This window comes from Colossoma macropomum, unplaced genomic scaffold, assembly GCF_904425465.1.
Source record: "Colossoma macropomum unplaced genomic scaffold, Colossoma_macropomum, whole genome shotgun sequence".
Classification (NCBI taxonomy): Eukaryota; Metazoa; Chordata; class Actinopteri; order Characiformes; family Serrasalmidae; genus Colossoma; species Colossoma macropomum.
Genome location: NW_023494806.1, coordinates 28,883,905 through 28,899,709, shown reverse-complemented (window position 1 = coordinate 28,899,709; position 15,805 = coordinate 28,883,905).

Below are 15,805 nucleotides of genomic sequence, written 5' to 3'. Positions count from 1 at the left end.
AACATTATCTCCTCTTGACTACAGTGATGTGATGTACAAATATGCACCCTAAAACCTTCACATTCAGTCTATCACTCAGCTCTGAGATCCATCACCCCTACAGCACTCATCACTGCTCACTCTATGGAGTAGGCTGGTTCTCTCTGGCTGTATGTCAGGAAACACTCTGGCTTTTGTTTATTTATAAAGCACTTATTGGTCATATCATCATATATCACATCAATGCTCAATGTAAATAACAGAAATGATCAAACTCACTTCACTGACTGTATAAGCCTTCAGGTACCGAGAGCTTTTACTGAACTGTGAAAATCTGTTTTTAGCTGCAGAGCATCAACGAACTGAAATTACAGGGAACTCTAAAACTCTAAAACTCTAAAACTAACCACCTCCACTCAGCCTGCAACCAGTACTTCATCTGAACTGGTACCTATTTGAGTTTGGTTTGTTTTACTGTTTTTGCTTTTATTTATTTATTTATTTTTATAATTATGTTTATTTTTACCTATTTTAAATTGTGTAATGATTACTATGTTTGTTTTATCTCTTTTTACTGGTTTGATTTTTTCTATGTTTATTTCAGTCTTTATTACTCTTTTCAAACCCTCTTCTCTGTTCTAATGCTTGGCTACTTTGCAAATGAGGGTCACCCTCGAGGTACTCTGAGTTTAAATAAAGGTTGATTCACTGATTGATTGATTGATTGATTGAACCGTGCCATAAGTGCATTTTCAGGGACCAAACCAAATTTAGATTTTGTGTTTTTCAGGGGGTCCAGGAGGTTAACCGGTGACCACCCCATATTTCTCCCCTTGGTTTTCATCACTTTTGTTTTGGTGAAGATCTTTATAGGCGTACATAGACAGCATGAAAAATCACGTCTCTTCTTATCTGTAAGTTATTAGAACATACCATCCCTATCTCCACGCTGTTCAAAGATGTCTTCCAGGATGCTCCTCATGGCGAGAACGTGTTCTACGACACTCCCAGTTTCTCCTTTGTAAGTAAACACAGCCACCAGTGTGAACATCAATCAGCTCACAGGACGCGTTAAAGACCAGGGAGCCAAAAGAACCATAGAAGAAAGAGGAGCTGTAGGTGATCTGGGAGTCATGGTGTTGCCAGTTCTCTGTAATAGATTTCTGGGTAATTATATGGATGTATATGATTATATGGATGTATATGATTATATGATGGAGTTGCTTGATCTCATTCTACTTTTTGAATGATTTATGATTCCTTTGTAAACATCATTACTGTAGATTTGGCAGACAGACTTCACACCTAGCCTTTGTTAGATCTGTATCTCTATAAAGCTTGTACTTTTTTTGCTCCCCAGCTGAAGGTGTTTTTCTGAAGGCCATCAATACACGAGAGGTCTGCGTTTACTGTGAAGTTCCCAAGAAACTGCAGAAAGTCTAGCGAACCTTTGCGACTCAACTGTCCACATTCTGCATGAGGGTTTGTGTTTAATGAGTAACATATGTCCATACTTTCTGTCCATTGCCTTATAAGGTCATGAAATGTACACCTGAGTAAAGTGTATGTACAATATGTGCAATAGAAGCAGGTAGAGGAGCACAAAGTTTGGCCTGCTCCTCTTTATGTGTCAAATTAAAATTTTAAATAGACTAAACCTTCAACTTATGTCTGAGTTTGAGGCCACAGCAACACAGATAGAGACAGTAGTCACTCCGAGTTTGAGTTTTCAAATAAATTTCAGGGCAGAAGTTCAATAAATATTGAAAAGAAAAGTGCAGATCACAAACACATTCATTCAAAACAATAATATACTCTGCATAAACATTGTCCAAAAATTTAATCTACATTACCAAATCCAGTAAACATATTAAATAATCACCATTTTCGGCCGTGGTTTGCAGTGGATTTCCAAGACTAATGTTCTTCACTCCAGCTGTAACTAAATAAATAAGGTCAGTGGATCATTTAAAACGGAGACATTCAATTCAGCTTGTTTAAATCTTCCCTTTTGGCTTTGAAATAATGAAACAGGATATTTTAAACAATAATATACAAGCTACAGAGGCATCATGCGATATTTCTGCTGGTGTTCAGGGAACAGGAGGTTTAGTGAATGATTAAAGTTTAAGCCCCTGATACACTCAGAGTTAAAGCACTGAGAACCTTCATTAAAGAAAAAGATGGACTCTGAAGTTCCTCAGCTAAGATTTGCTCTTTGCTTTACAATCAGATATGTTTTTCTTCTTTATGCTCTTTACAGTTCAAGCTTGGCCTGATTCTAGATGTTTTCCAAAAACCAAAAACAAGGAATATTTTTATTGAAATGATATTTTCTACCTCAATATCAGTTTGAAACTCCTGAATCTCTAAAACCCATCAGAGCTGTTGTTACTGAGAGAAACATTTAATAAAAAGTTTCAAAGGTTTAATACCTTTTAGTAACATTACAGTAACACTTTACAATACTGGTCCACAAATAAGCATGTATTAATACTTAACTAATGCTTTCATCACAGTGAATTACTGCATAAATTAATACTTTATTATTTATTTTTTTATTAAAATGAGAAATTAACATATATTTACATCATAACTTTACCTGGTGGTGCTCATCATCAGTAATGCTGGGTGTAAATAAATCAGACTATATATAAATATATTAACTAATGATACTGAAATATAAAACATATAGGATTTGAAATTAGTTAATGATGATGATACATATTTTTCTCTTTGCATTGCAGTTAGAAATGGGCTTGTTTATCATGTAACATACTGGTTTGCCTTTAGCAGATTACATTATTATTAAGACATTCTTTAATAGTGTGAACATGTTTACTACCTTTTTTGAGAGAATATATGGTGTTATTAGTTATAAGCCTATCATTTTAAAAATGCATAAATATGTTAAGAATTTGCAGATTTATCGTCACATACTCACTTTTTTCCTGCTCCATCATTACAGAATAAGTAAACACACAGCACAGCATGTGATCATCAGAGCTCAACCACAATTAAAAACTGTAATATTGCATTTTGCTAAACATGTTTAACTTTTCCTGCAGATTAGTGTAATGGTTATTAGCCTATAATTTGCGTTAACCTACATCATCTCCAAACAGACATTATACATTATAGAAAAGATGTTAATTAATATATCAGGTCATGGTATTAATTAACAGAATGTGTTAAAAATATTAATGGCTCTGACTTTTTTATTAAAGGCTCTGACTGAGTCTTTATTAAAGTACACACTTCATTATCTCCTGATGTGTAAAGTATTAGTCTGTGCATTAATTCACTGTGATTAAAGCATTAATTAAGCATTAATAGATGCTTGTTTGTGGACCAGAATTGTTTAAACATCGAGTTTAAACCTGGGTTTTGTACACATTAACAATAATCATTAAATAAAATTAACTGATTAATTAAAAACTGTTTCAAAGACATCACAAATGCATATTTCCGAGTTAACACAAAATATTTTCAGTGCAATTTACTTAGGTGATGATGCTGCATTATAAAACAGTTACTGTGGTTATAAGAAATCTGGCTGTGTTAAATTTTAGTTTAGATGAACAAAATTGACATTTTTATATCAATTCACAGCTCAAAAACACTTCAGCTTCTACTCTCTACACTGCAGCTGCTGAGCAGTGAATGTTTATATGTTAAAAATTAAAAACACTGGATCTGCTGTTTCATTCTGGTTGTAGTGTTCTGTAAAAGCTGAGCTCCACATCTGCTTCATTTCACTGCAGCAGTTACTACAAACACATCTAATGAATGTAAGTAAATTTCACTACCTTGTTTTTGAGTGGATGGTTCTCGTGTTCTCAGGAACTTGTGGAATGTATGAACCTGAGTAGATACATGAAGTCAGGATCATCCAGCACAGTTTCCGGACAGTCTAACATTAATTCACTAACAGACAGCAGTTTCAAATTAAACCCTGTAAAAAGAGATTCTGTGTTTTTCAGCCAGAGGAACTACTGTTATCATGTAGAGTGAACTGAGCAGCCATTACAGCTAAATAAAGTTCAATAAAAACTTCAACAAGAAAACTTATATATAAGCTGGTTTGATCAGTGAAAAAAGTTTTTCCAAAACAAAAATTTCGGTTTGCGTCTCACAAGACCACAGGGCCCTTCTTCTATAAGGCGTTTCCTCCACAAGGCATTTCCTCTACAAGGCACTCCCACTGCAAGGCACTTCCACTAGGAGAGAGGCCTATGCAACAAATGTGTGTAGTCTGTGCCGTCTAGTGTGTCTGTAGTGAACTGCAGTACAGCTCTTCATTTCTGTTGTTTTATCATTCACACACTGAGGAGACGAGGACATACCAATTTCTTGCATTATTATTATTAATTAGTTTTTGGTGTCAGTGTACAGTATTGTGCACTGTACATTGTCTCATTTAGATCACTCCAGCAATAATCTTAACTTTAGTGTTCCGTAGGTTTAGTACACTTATTACAATTAAATTACAATTAAACAATTAGACATTAATCTGAATTGTTTAAAAACATCATAGTGCCAAGTAGCCTGTTTATACCTTTGCCAAATTTAGAATAAATTTGTGTACCTAAATAATACATTTCACAGTTTGCACTGATATTCCATTGTGCTTACTTATATAAACAGATAACAATTTAATGCTCTCTGAACACCAAAGCCATGAATGATTACAGGCCGTAGTTTGCATGTGGAGCCAACAGGTCTATAGATAGTGCCATTCATTTGACTCTTTTCTACATCCTGCAACACCTGGATGGCCCTACACTTATATAACCTGTGTGCTGTTTATAGACTTCAGCTCAGCTTTCTAGACCATCACTCTTGCCTGTTGTGAATGGTGAACTACAGTGAATGGTGCAGTGTGCAGAGAAAGTCATCAGCTGTTGGCTCTCCACCCTCAAAGATCTGTACTCATTTAGGATGAGGAAGAGGGTGAGGAAGATGACGGCTGACCCCTCACATCCTGACCACTCTCTCTTCCAGCAGTTTCCATCTCAGTGGTGACCAAGACTGATAACTCTAAAGACCAACTGCAACCTCCACAGAACATCATCGTCCTGAACAAGGAGCCTCCTCACATCCCTCTGCTTTAAACTGCTGCACATGGTCTTTATTACACAAACTGTACTGTTCATAACCACTGTATATCGAACAAGAGCCTCTTCCCCTCTCTTCTACTGTGGTCAGTGCACATATGCAGTTTAAATTATTGCAATAAATATAATGTATAAATATGTTTACACTTAGATTTTTATTTGCTGCTCAATTCTCCTAGCTGTACATACTGCTAAATAATTCAGTACTAGAGTATTTGGTTGTATCTGTACTTATCTCCCATTACACATTATTTTACTTGCAATTTGTTTGCATACTGTTTACTTTCTGTTTATATGTAATATAACTTTTCTACTTGTGTTTCATTGAATTTAATTTCATGGTGAAACCTGCTCTGGTGAACTAAGATTCTGATTCTGATTTTAAGCTAAATATGTCATCACTGACATTATTTTAGAGCTAATAGATTATAATTCCAGAGCTAGCAGCGATTAGTATTTTCATAGAACTGTTTTTTCATGTTTTGACAGAAACTTGTAAGGAAAATGATGAAGACAAACTGCTGAATGGGCCACAGAGAGTAGAGTGTGAAAGTGGATTGCAGGTGCACCCGGCAACATGCAGTCCAGTTTCTCAGACTGCTATGACTTTCAGCATTGCTACCAAACAGGGTGTTCAGTCTTACCCACAAAGTGGTGGTGTGACTGCAGGTTGTCATTCTGAACAGTGTAGCTCACCTGATTCTCCTCCTCAAATTGTTTCCCTCTCATCATGTCTGCTCACTTTTAGCCAGTTTGAGGACTGCAAGATGAGAGGGAACAAGACCATAACCTGATTCACTTCACTGTACAATCCCCTGGTTCAGAGACAGGCAGTGACCACAAGGACAGTGAAGAAGGGGTCACCTGACGCTGTAGAATCACTGAATGGCTGCCTGGAGGCTACAGAATGGGGTGTCCTATGTGAAACCATATGATGAGGACACTGATGCCATAACATCATGCAGCACTGACTACATCAACTTCTGTGTGGACTCATACCCTCCAAGACTGTCCAGTTGTTTTACAACAACAAACCCTGGGTCACCAGTGACTTGAAGTCCCTGCTGAACCAGTAGAAAGGAGCATTTAGGGCAGGAGACGGGGAGGAACTTAAGAGGGTACAAAAAGAGCTTAAAATAGGTTTAAGAAGGCCAAAGAGGAGTACAAGTCTAAGCTGGAAAAGAAATTGGAGCTGAACAAAACTTGGGATGTGGGAGAGGCTTAAAGGACATTACTGGCTCCAGCCAACGCAGCTCTATTCCAGCAGAGGGAAAACATGAATAGGCGATTGAGTTAAACCAGTTCTTTGTGTGGTTTGACGGAGGCTCCTCTCCTGCTCCATTGTGTCTGTCTCCTTCGTAGATTAACACACCTACACAACTACGCCATGGACCATCCACAGCCTCACCCTCCTCCACCACAGCCATTCACACTTGTGACCATCAGCAACCACTGTCTGCAATGGACGCCTCTCACCCACTCCCCACAACTGGAATGTCCAGTGATGGTACATTCACTGCTAATCAGGTGAATATTGAACTGAAAAAACTCAAGCAGAGCAAAGCAGCAGGACTTGACGGCACTGAACCTAGGGTGCCGAAACTGCATGCAGAGCAACTGTGTGGAATTCCCTGTGCCTCGTACGAATTAGTAATTCTTTTTTTCCCTTTACTTTTTGTGGTATGATCATATCATTTTTGATGGCTGAATAAAAAGTGACTGAATATGCAGAGCTCCAAATAAATTGCTAAATTTGTAACTGATGTTTTTGTTTTTATTATCAATTAATTAGAAATTCCTTTTTGTCTTGCATCTGAGCAGCGGTCTCATTTCCTGTTCTTGTGTCTTACTCTTAATAAACATAATTTGTGTAATACACATTAAATTTGCTGTTAAGAACCTGCTGCTGTATTTGTGTCATTATAACACACTACGTACATATTCCCAAGGCATATATTTCACACCACACCATTGTTTTATGGCCTGACCCTAGACCAGCTCATAACAGGGTCTGCAGTTTACAAAGTGAACTCCTGAATCCAGCAGAAAGCAGCTCCACTCCTGAATCCTGTAGGTCATTGTGACTGAGGTCCAGATCTTTCAGGGAGGAGTTTACTGACTTTATAGCTGATGTGTGTGTTTTCCCACAGGACATTGTTGTTAGATTACAGGCAGCTAAGTCAGATTAAATACAGTACAATGTACAAGGACAATCAAAAGCAGGGGAAGTAGAATGGAGTGATGTTACTCTCATTTTACTTTTTTACCACTGTCATTTTACTGTATTTGTAAGAATTTAAAGGTGTACATATTGCACATTTCTCTCTTGTTTTAAATTGTTTTAAGTTGCCGGGCTACCATCTTGAGAGATGTTCAGGGCTATTTCCCCTTTGACCCAACCTGGAAGAACACCTGTCCAGACCAGTCCGGCACTCTTCACTTCTGTCTGCTTTGCTTTGCTTTGTGACTGTTTGATTACACTTTGAAAGCTTGGGGAAAGTAAGGGACGGGTGCCATGTTATTTTGGTTACCTTTTCTCCTGGTTAAGGTAGGGAGTTAGGGTAGCCTATATGTCTTTGTTTCTTTTGTTTTCAGTTCAGTTAAGAGTGAAATCATTAGTAGTTTTGTCTGTTATTTTGGCGAGTGCTCATCCCTGAAGCAATCACCTCAACTTGTCTGAGCTATGAAGAAAATAAACCTGTCATTTTCTGGTTTAAATGGTGTCCGGTGTCAGGTCTGGCAGCAGGTCTGGGGAGAGAGCCCACTCTCACTCTCTGTTAAGGCCTGACCCTAGACCGGGTCGTAACATCTTTTACATTAATGGTTGCAACTGTAACAACTGCAATTTCCCTCTGGGATCAATAAAGTATTCTGATTCTGATTCTGATGTTGCAGCAAACATGATAGTCAACAGGAACTGGTTACCATTTTTTGTAAAAGTCCTAAAGATTCCTAAAAGTCCTGACCAAGGATGATCATGAGCTACACTCAATACTAAATTCTGAAACACAGACGGTACAACAATCTGGTGAACTGTGTCTTGAACGTTTGCTTGAGGGGCCCATTTACGCATTAAAATGTCATTGTCTAAAGAGAAAGCTACCTGCATCTTCTCAATATCCTTATGATCACACACAGAAAGAAAACATTTAGACAAACTGCCATCAAGCTTTTGAGCTGAAATGAGCTGTTTTCGAGTAACAGAATTTGGGGATAAAAGTGACACATCTATTACATTTTCTCTAGAAGTGGCTGGTTGGGGAGAAACGAACAGCTCATCATTTGTTAAAAAAGAGTCAGAGAGGTCTACTACATCCATTGTATGTTTAGCTTGGACCCACATGACTGCACAAGCAGAGAAGACATCTGAAACATTTCTGTCAGCTCAATCTGGAGTACATCATAGGAGTACTTGGGCTTACTTAAAACCACTAAAGAGGAGCAACCTTCCCGCCAGCTAGATTATTTCCAAGAATGAAGTCCACTCCCTTATCAGGTTACCAGTCACTAAGTCGGAATGTAAGTAAACATCATGAAGGTGCACTTGAATATAACTCATCTGTAATCCTTGGCAAAGAGCATATGAACCAGTAGAGGTTTTATCTCACAATGATAAAACACCTTCACGAATAAACGACTGCGCAGCCACAGTGTTACATAGTATGACATTTGGCTGGCCTAATTTATCCCTGTGAGACACTGACCCAGCAAAGATAAAAGACCGGTAACATTCATAAGGGGATACAGCCGCTTCTGGAGAAACTGACTTTACAAAACCCACCGCTTTTGGCTGTTGCTTTTTCTCCTGGTGCTCCTGTTTACTTTTTAATGCATAACATTCACTAGCTATGTGTCCTGGTTTGTGGCAGTAATAACATTTTACTGAGGCCAAGTTACAATCTGGTGATCTGTTTTTGCATGGCAGGCTGGTTATAAAACTTGTGTCACTTGTGTTCTCTGAGCTCGGCTTAAAAAATGACACTGCTTTTGTGCGTTAACACAAACTCATCAGCAAGTACTGCAGCCTGAGAGAGAGTTGATACGAGGTTGTGGGCTAAACTCCTTGACCCTCAGTTCCAATTCCCGCAGTCGAATTTCTTTTTCCATATCCAGCTCCATTCGTTGGATAGACAGCTTGAGCTCCATCTCTGCCTGCCTCTGCTCTGCCCTCTCCTCTCGTTCCAGCTCCCACCTACAGGCTCTCTCATGTGAGCTTTGACCCATAACTCGGACAACCCTGCAGAGAGCGGGTCAAACTGTGTGCTGGGTGTTTAGGAGAAACTATTGTCCGTCGCTGCAACAGGGGTCACTGGCTGCTCCGAGTGCTGAGCAGAGGTATCAGCTGCTGGAGGCAAAACACACAGCTCTACAAGCCTTTCAATAACAAATTGTTTAATTTCTCTCTTTACTAAATGTCATGCCACAAAAATATTAAAATGTGTACTTATCTGCATCAGATGATCCTTTCTACAACTACTCAATTTTTCTAGAGAGGGAGCACTTAAAAACGAAGCTAAATCAAATTGCTGAGCCATAACAGATATATGGACACTATGCTCCAACGAAGAGACTAGACCACTAATAGCAGTAATAACCAGGTATCAGTACCAAATAATATTACTTATGCCTATACCAAACAAACGTCCCAGCTGGTTCGCACTACACATGTTCACATCAAACCATAAACAAAACACAGGGATAAAGGATCCCGGACGAGCATCCACATGTTACGACCCCACAGGCAAGTCTAGGGGATAATGGGTTCAGTAACATATAGTTTAAGATGTGACATTTGGAGCACGAACCAGGAAGAAGCAAGACACGAATCGGTTTCTGTTTTTCTTTTTTTTCTTTTTTTACCATTTATTGCATGATAGGATCACAGTGAGACCTCTAAAAACTAGACTATTTACACTATTAACAATATTTTCAAAATGGCAAATATGCTTGCTGCTAAAGAGGACGAGATTCTGGACCTGGATGGTGCTAAAGGAAAGAAATCAACAAAACAAATAAAGAAAAACACTACCCTAGCTCTTTAATTTAGGTTCTCACATACCAGCAAAACAAAATAAGAATAAGATTACCTCATAAATGAATGGATGAATGGTTTAAAACTTGTTTTGAATGGTTTTTGATTAGGACATAAACATCATCAATAAGCTGTCATAATACATAAATAAAAGGGCAACAGTGACTTGTTGCCTCCCAAATAGTGGATTGCAAACATTTTCTGGGTGATTGGCTACTTTTGGGGTAAAAGAAAAATACACACAAAAAAAAAAATCTTTATAAGGGTACTATGACATATTTACATTTCACTGAAAATAATTTACATTCACCAGTAGCACTTTATAATGAGATTACTTACATATCTCAGAGTTTATCAATAATTTATAATTAGTTTATTATTGTTTTTTTTTTGAGAGAATATGATGGTGTGTTTGAGAGAGAATGACTGGATATGTATGAGAGTTTGATGGTGTGTGCGAGAAAATATATGGTGTGTTGGATTCTTCCATGCTTCCTCTTCCAAAACATTAGAATTAAGCTGTTATAACTCATGAAAAGGGCAACAGTAAAACTTGTTGCTTCCTAAATAGTGGGCTGCAAACATCCTGGCTGACTGACTTTTTTGGGGGGTTAATCAGAAACTATAGCAGAAATCCATTTCAATTAAAATCTCTCTCAATCAGCTTAGATCCTGTACTGAAAGAACAGCAGATAAGAAGGCAGGATATATTTGCAAGAAATCTTTCCTAATCATACAACACGTAGGCAACACACTTGCTATCTTGCTTTCTTTTAATCTACTGTTTTAATAATGTAATTTCTCATTGCTGTTATTTTCCTTCCATACTATGGCATTTGTGAATGAAAGTCATGGAGAGTCTCTGATTTAGACTGTTTTTCTCTCCAAGACATGTTGGATGTTGGGAGGGAGAGGTGAATGTATTAATATTTCCCTTTCCACTTGTGTACAGTAACATCATCAAAAATTAGATTAAACATTTAACATTTTCATGGAATGTTTAAGTGACATGAATCATGCTTAAAATGAACAGATTTTAGGTGGCCTTTGATCAATCAAATCAATAATAATCATTTTCATAGCAATGTGATTTTCTGAATAATTGAATAAATTTTCATTTCCTCTCTGCTTTCAATGATTTTACTGCCAGCTCTGCTGATATACTGAGTGCTATATACTATAACTTACTGCTGAATGAACTTGTTCTTTTTTTGTTCGTTTTCAAGTTACTTTTAGAAATTCTTATATTGTTAGCTGAACAGTAGAATTTTATGCACCAACAACCAAGAACACCTGAGTTTTCCTGTTTACAGTGTGAACTCTTCAGTCCAGCAGACAGCAGTTCCACTCCTTAAATCTGGATGTCCTTGTTACTGAGGTCCAAATCTTTCAGGGAGGGGTTTACTGATTGTACAGCTGTTCCCAGATACTTTACAGGGATTTTCCCCAAAACTACAGAAAGCTACTTTGGAAACAGACATAATAGTATACTAAAAGTAATAGTTCTGAATGGAATAAAATACAAGCATATCATATTGTTGGGATAACACATTTATAATGTGTAGTTGTGCATTTCATATTACTAGAAAGATTAGATTGAGAGACATAAAAGAATTACAGAAACACAGGAAATCCATTTATCAGTAACACTTTACAATGAGATTACCCACATAAAGTGTTTGTGAATAGTATAAAATTAGTTCATTATTTGTTGCATTTCAGAGAATATGATGGTGTGTTTGAGAGAGTATGACCAGATGTGTGGGAAAGTTTGATGGTGTGTGTGAGAGACTATGATGGTGTGTTTGTTATTGTGGGTTAAATGCATTACTAGTGATACTTACCTTGAATATTTACCTAATGTCACCGTTTAGCGCAGGTGTCGACAACACATGGCTCAGGAGCCGCATACGTCTCTTTTACTGTCTTGTTGGAGCTCTACAGCAGAATTCGATTTTTGGGTAAAATAAAATAATCTTCCTTTACAGTAAAATAAAGCTCTGCTGATCATTCTAACATAGTTTTAGCAATAAATGGTCTTAAACAGTGGAGTTACTGTAGAACTGCTAATTCACTCTTTAACCCTGAAGATCAGCGAAGACTGCTGTCAGCATAGCAACGCAGACAACAATCTCCCCTAGCTAGTAGCTAAAGAAAAGGAAAAGATAAAGATGTAAGATGAACAATGGACCTATATGCATTTAGTATCACTAGAACTGGTTTCCTGATATGGTTAATCTGCAACAAGAAACCGTCAAACACTAAAAAGTCATGCTGCAGTTACATTCTGGCAACTTAGGCAACATTCAGTTAATTTAATTCAAACAAGAAGCCGCCAAATGAGAGGCTGACTTCAGCCTCGAAAAAGGGCGAACACAGAAAGACATTGTACAAGACATTTTCCACTTTTGAGGAAAAGTTTCCTGCTGGAGATGTGAGAAGAGCGGCTATTACTGAGCTAATGCTTAAAGCAGCATTTTCGTTTATTTTATACTTTTTAGCCTATACTCTTTAGTCCACAAAACAGCTGATCCACTCCTGAATCCTGCAAATCATTGATAAGGAGATCCTGTGGTTCTTTCACAAATGGGGTGGATATTGTAACTCTGTCAGGGTGTTCTCAGTGGAGGGAGGATGTTGAAGCTCTGTCAGGGTGTTCTCAGTGGGGGGAGGATGTTGTAACTCTGTCAGGGTGTTCTCAGTGGAGGGAGGATGTTGTATCTCTGTCAGGGTGTTCTCAGTGGGGGGAGGATGTTGTAGCTCTGTCAGGGTGTTCTCAGTGGAGGGAGGATGTTGTAGCTCTGTCAGGATGTTCTCAGTGGGGGAGGATGTTGTAGCTCTGTCGTGCTGTTCTCAGTGGGGGGAGATGTTGTAGCTCTGTCAGGGTGTTCTCAGTGGGGGGAGGATGTTGTAGCTCTGTCAGGATGTTCTCAGTGGGGGAGGATGTTGTAGCTCTGTCGTGCTGTTCTCAGTGGGGGGAGATGTTGTAGCTCTGTCAGGGTGTTCTCAGTGGGGGGAGGATGTTGTAGCTCTGTCAGGATGTTCTCAGTGGAGGGAGGATGTTGTATCTCTGTCAGGGTGTTCTCAGTGGGGGGAGGATGTTGTAGCTCTGTCAGGGTGTTCTCAGTGGAGGGAGGATGTTGTAGCTCTGTCAGGGTGTTCTCAGTGGGGGGAGGATGCTGTAGCTCTGTCAGGGTGTTCTCAGTGGGGGGAGGATGTTGAAGCTCTGTCGTGCTGTTCTCAGTGGGGGGAGATGTTGTAGCTCTGTCAGGGTGTTCTCAGTGGGGGAGGATGTTGAAGTTCTGTCGTGCTGTTCTCAGTGGGGGGAGATGTTGTAGCTCTGTCAGGGTGTTCTCAGTGGGGGGAGGATGTTGTAGCTCTGTCAGGGTGTTCTCAGTGGGGGGAGGATGTTGTTACTCTGTCAGGGTGTTCTCAGTGGGAGAGGATGTTGTAGCTCTGTCAGGGTGTTCTCAGTGGGGGGAGGATGTTGTAGCTCTGTCAGGGTGTTCTCAGTGGGGGGAGGATGTTGTAGCTCTGTCAGGGTGTTCTCAGTGGGGGAGGATGTTGTAGCTCTGTCAGGGTGTTCTCAGTGGGGGAGGATGTTGTAGCTCTGTCAGGGTGTTCTCAGTGGGGGGAGGATGTTGTAGCTCTGTCAGGGTGTTCTCAGTGGGGGAGAATGTTGTAGCTCTGTCAGGGTGTTCTCAGTGGGGGGAGGACGTTGAAGCTCTGTCGTGCTGTTCTCAGTGGGGGGAGATGTTGTAGCTCTGTCAGGGTGTTCTCAGTGGAGGGAGGATGTTGTATCTCTGTCAGGGTGTTCTCAGTGGGGGGAGATGTAGCTCTGTCAGGGTGTTCTCAGTGGGGGGAGGATGTTGAAGCTCTGTCGTGGTGTTCTCAGTGGGAGGAGATGTAGCTCTGTCAGGGTGTTCTCAGTGGGGGGAGGATGTTGAAGCTCTGTCGTGGTGTTCTCAGTGTGGGGAGGATGTTGTATCTCTGTCAGGGTGTTCTCAGTGGGGGAGGATGTTGTAGCTCTGTCAGGGTGTTCTCAGTGGGGGAGGATGTTGTAGCTCTGTCAGGGTGTTCTCAGTGGGGGGAGGATGTTGTAGCTCTGTCAGGGTGTTCTCAGTGGGGGGAGGATGTTGAAGTTCTGTTGTGCTGTTCTCAGTGGGGGGAGGATGTTGTAGCTCTGTCAGGGTGTTCTCAGTGGGGGGAGGATGTTGTAGTTCTGTCAGGGTGTTCTCAGTGGGGGAGGATGTTGTAGCTCTGTCAGGGTGTTCTCAGTGGGGGGAGGATGTTGTAGCTCTGTCAGGGTGTTCTCAGTGGGGGAGGATGTTGTTACTCTGTCAGGGTGTTCTCAGTGTGGGGAGGATGTTGTTACTCTGTCAGGGTGTTCTCAGGGGGGGAGGATGTTGTATCTCTGTCAGGGTGTTCTCAGTGGGGGAGGATGTTGTAGCTCTATCAGGGTGTTCTCAGTGGGGGGGATGTTGTAGCTCTGTCAGGGTGTTTTCAGTGGGGGAGGATGTTGAAGCTCTGTCAGGGTGTTTTCAGTGGGGGAGGATGTTGAAGCTCTGTCAGGGTGTTTTCAGTGGGGGAGGATGTTGTAGCTCTGTCAGGGTGTTCTCAGTGGGGGAGGATGTTGTATCTCTGTCAGGGTGTTCTCAGTGGGGGAGGATGTTGTAGCTCTGTCAGGGTGTTCTCAGTGGGGGAGGATGTTGTAGCTCTGTCAGGGTGTTTTCAGTGGGGGAGGATGTTGAAGCTCTGTCAGGGTGTTCTCAGTGGGGGGAGGATGTTGTAGCTCTGTCAGGGTGTTCTCAGTGGGGGAGGATGTTGAAGCTCTGTCAGGGTGTTCTCAGTGGGGGGAGGATGCTGTAGCTCTGTCAGGGTGTTTTCAGTGGGGGAGGATGTTGAAGCTCTGTCAGGGTGTTCTCAGTGGGGGAGGATGTTGAAGCTCTGTCAGGGTGTTCTCAGTGGGGGGAGGATGCTGTAGCTCTGTCAGGGTGTTTTCAGTGGGGGAGGATGTTGAAGCTCTGTCAGGGTGTTCTCAGTGGGGGGAGGATGTTGTAGCTCTGTCAGGGTGTTCTCAGTGGGGGAGGATGTTGAAGCTCTGTCAGGGTGTTCTCAGTGGGGGGAGGATGCTGTAGCTCTGTCAGGGTGTTTTCAGTGGGGGAGGATGTTGAAGCTCTGTCAGGGTGTTCTCAGTGGGGGAGGATGTTGAAGCTCTGTCAGGGTGTTCTCAGTAGGTCAAACCTGTTCTGCAAATGGAGTGACTGTGACTGATAATAATAATAATAATAATAATAATACAGACAAAGGATAACACTATACAGTAACACAAGAAATCATATAAGAAAAAGACACTGATCAAATTAAAAGATAAATACCAAGAGACATAGAGTTTCAATTAAATGCTATAAACAGACTTAGTTTTAATGAAGCGCTGAGTTAAAGAGATGTTTTTGGATGTTTATTAAAAGTGAGCTCTGAGCTCGACTGTCTAATAAAAGGTGAGATGCAGATGCAGTTTAGATGCAGAATAACAGAAAGAGTCTCTTCATGTTTTCTGTATTTTACAAAAGGTGTTTGCAGAAGGTCAGTAAGATCTAAGGTCATAAACAGACAGACACTCTATGATACAAGTGGAGCTTTAAGGTCGTATAGAGCCTTAAAAACTAGTAGCAGA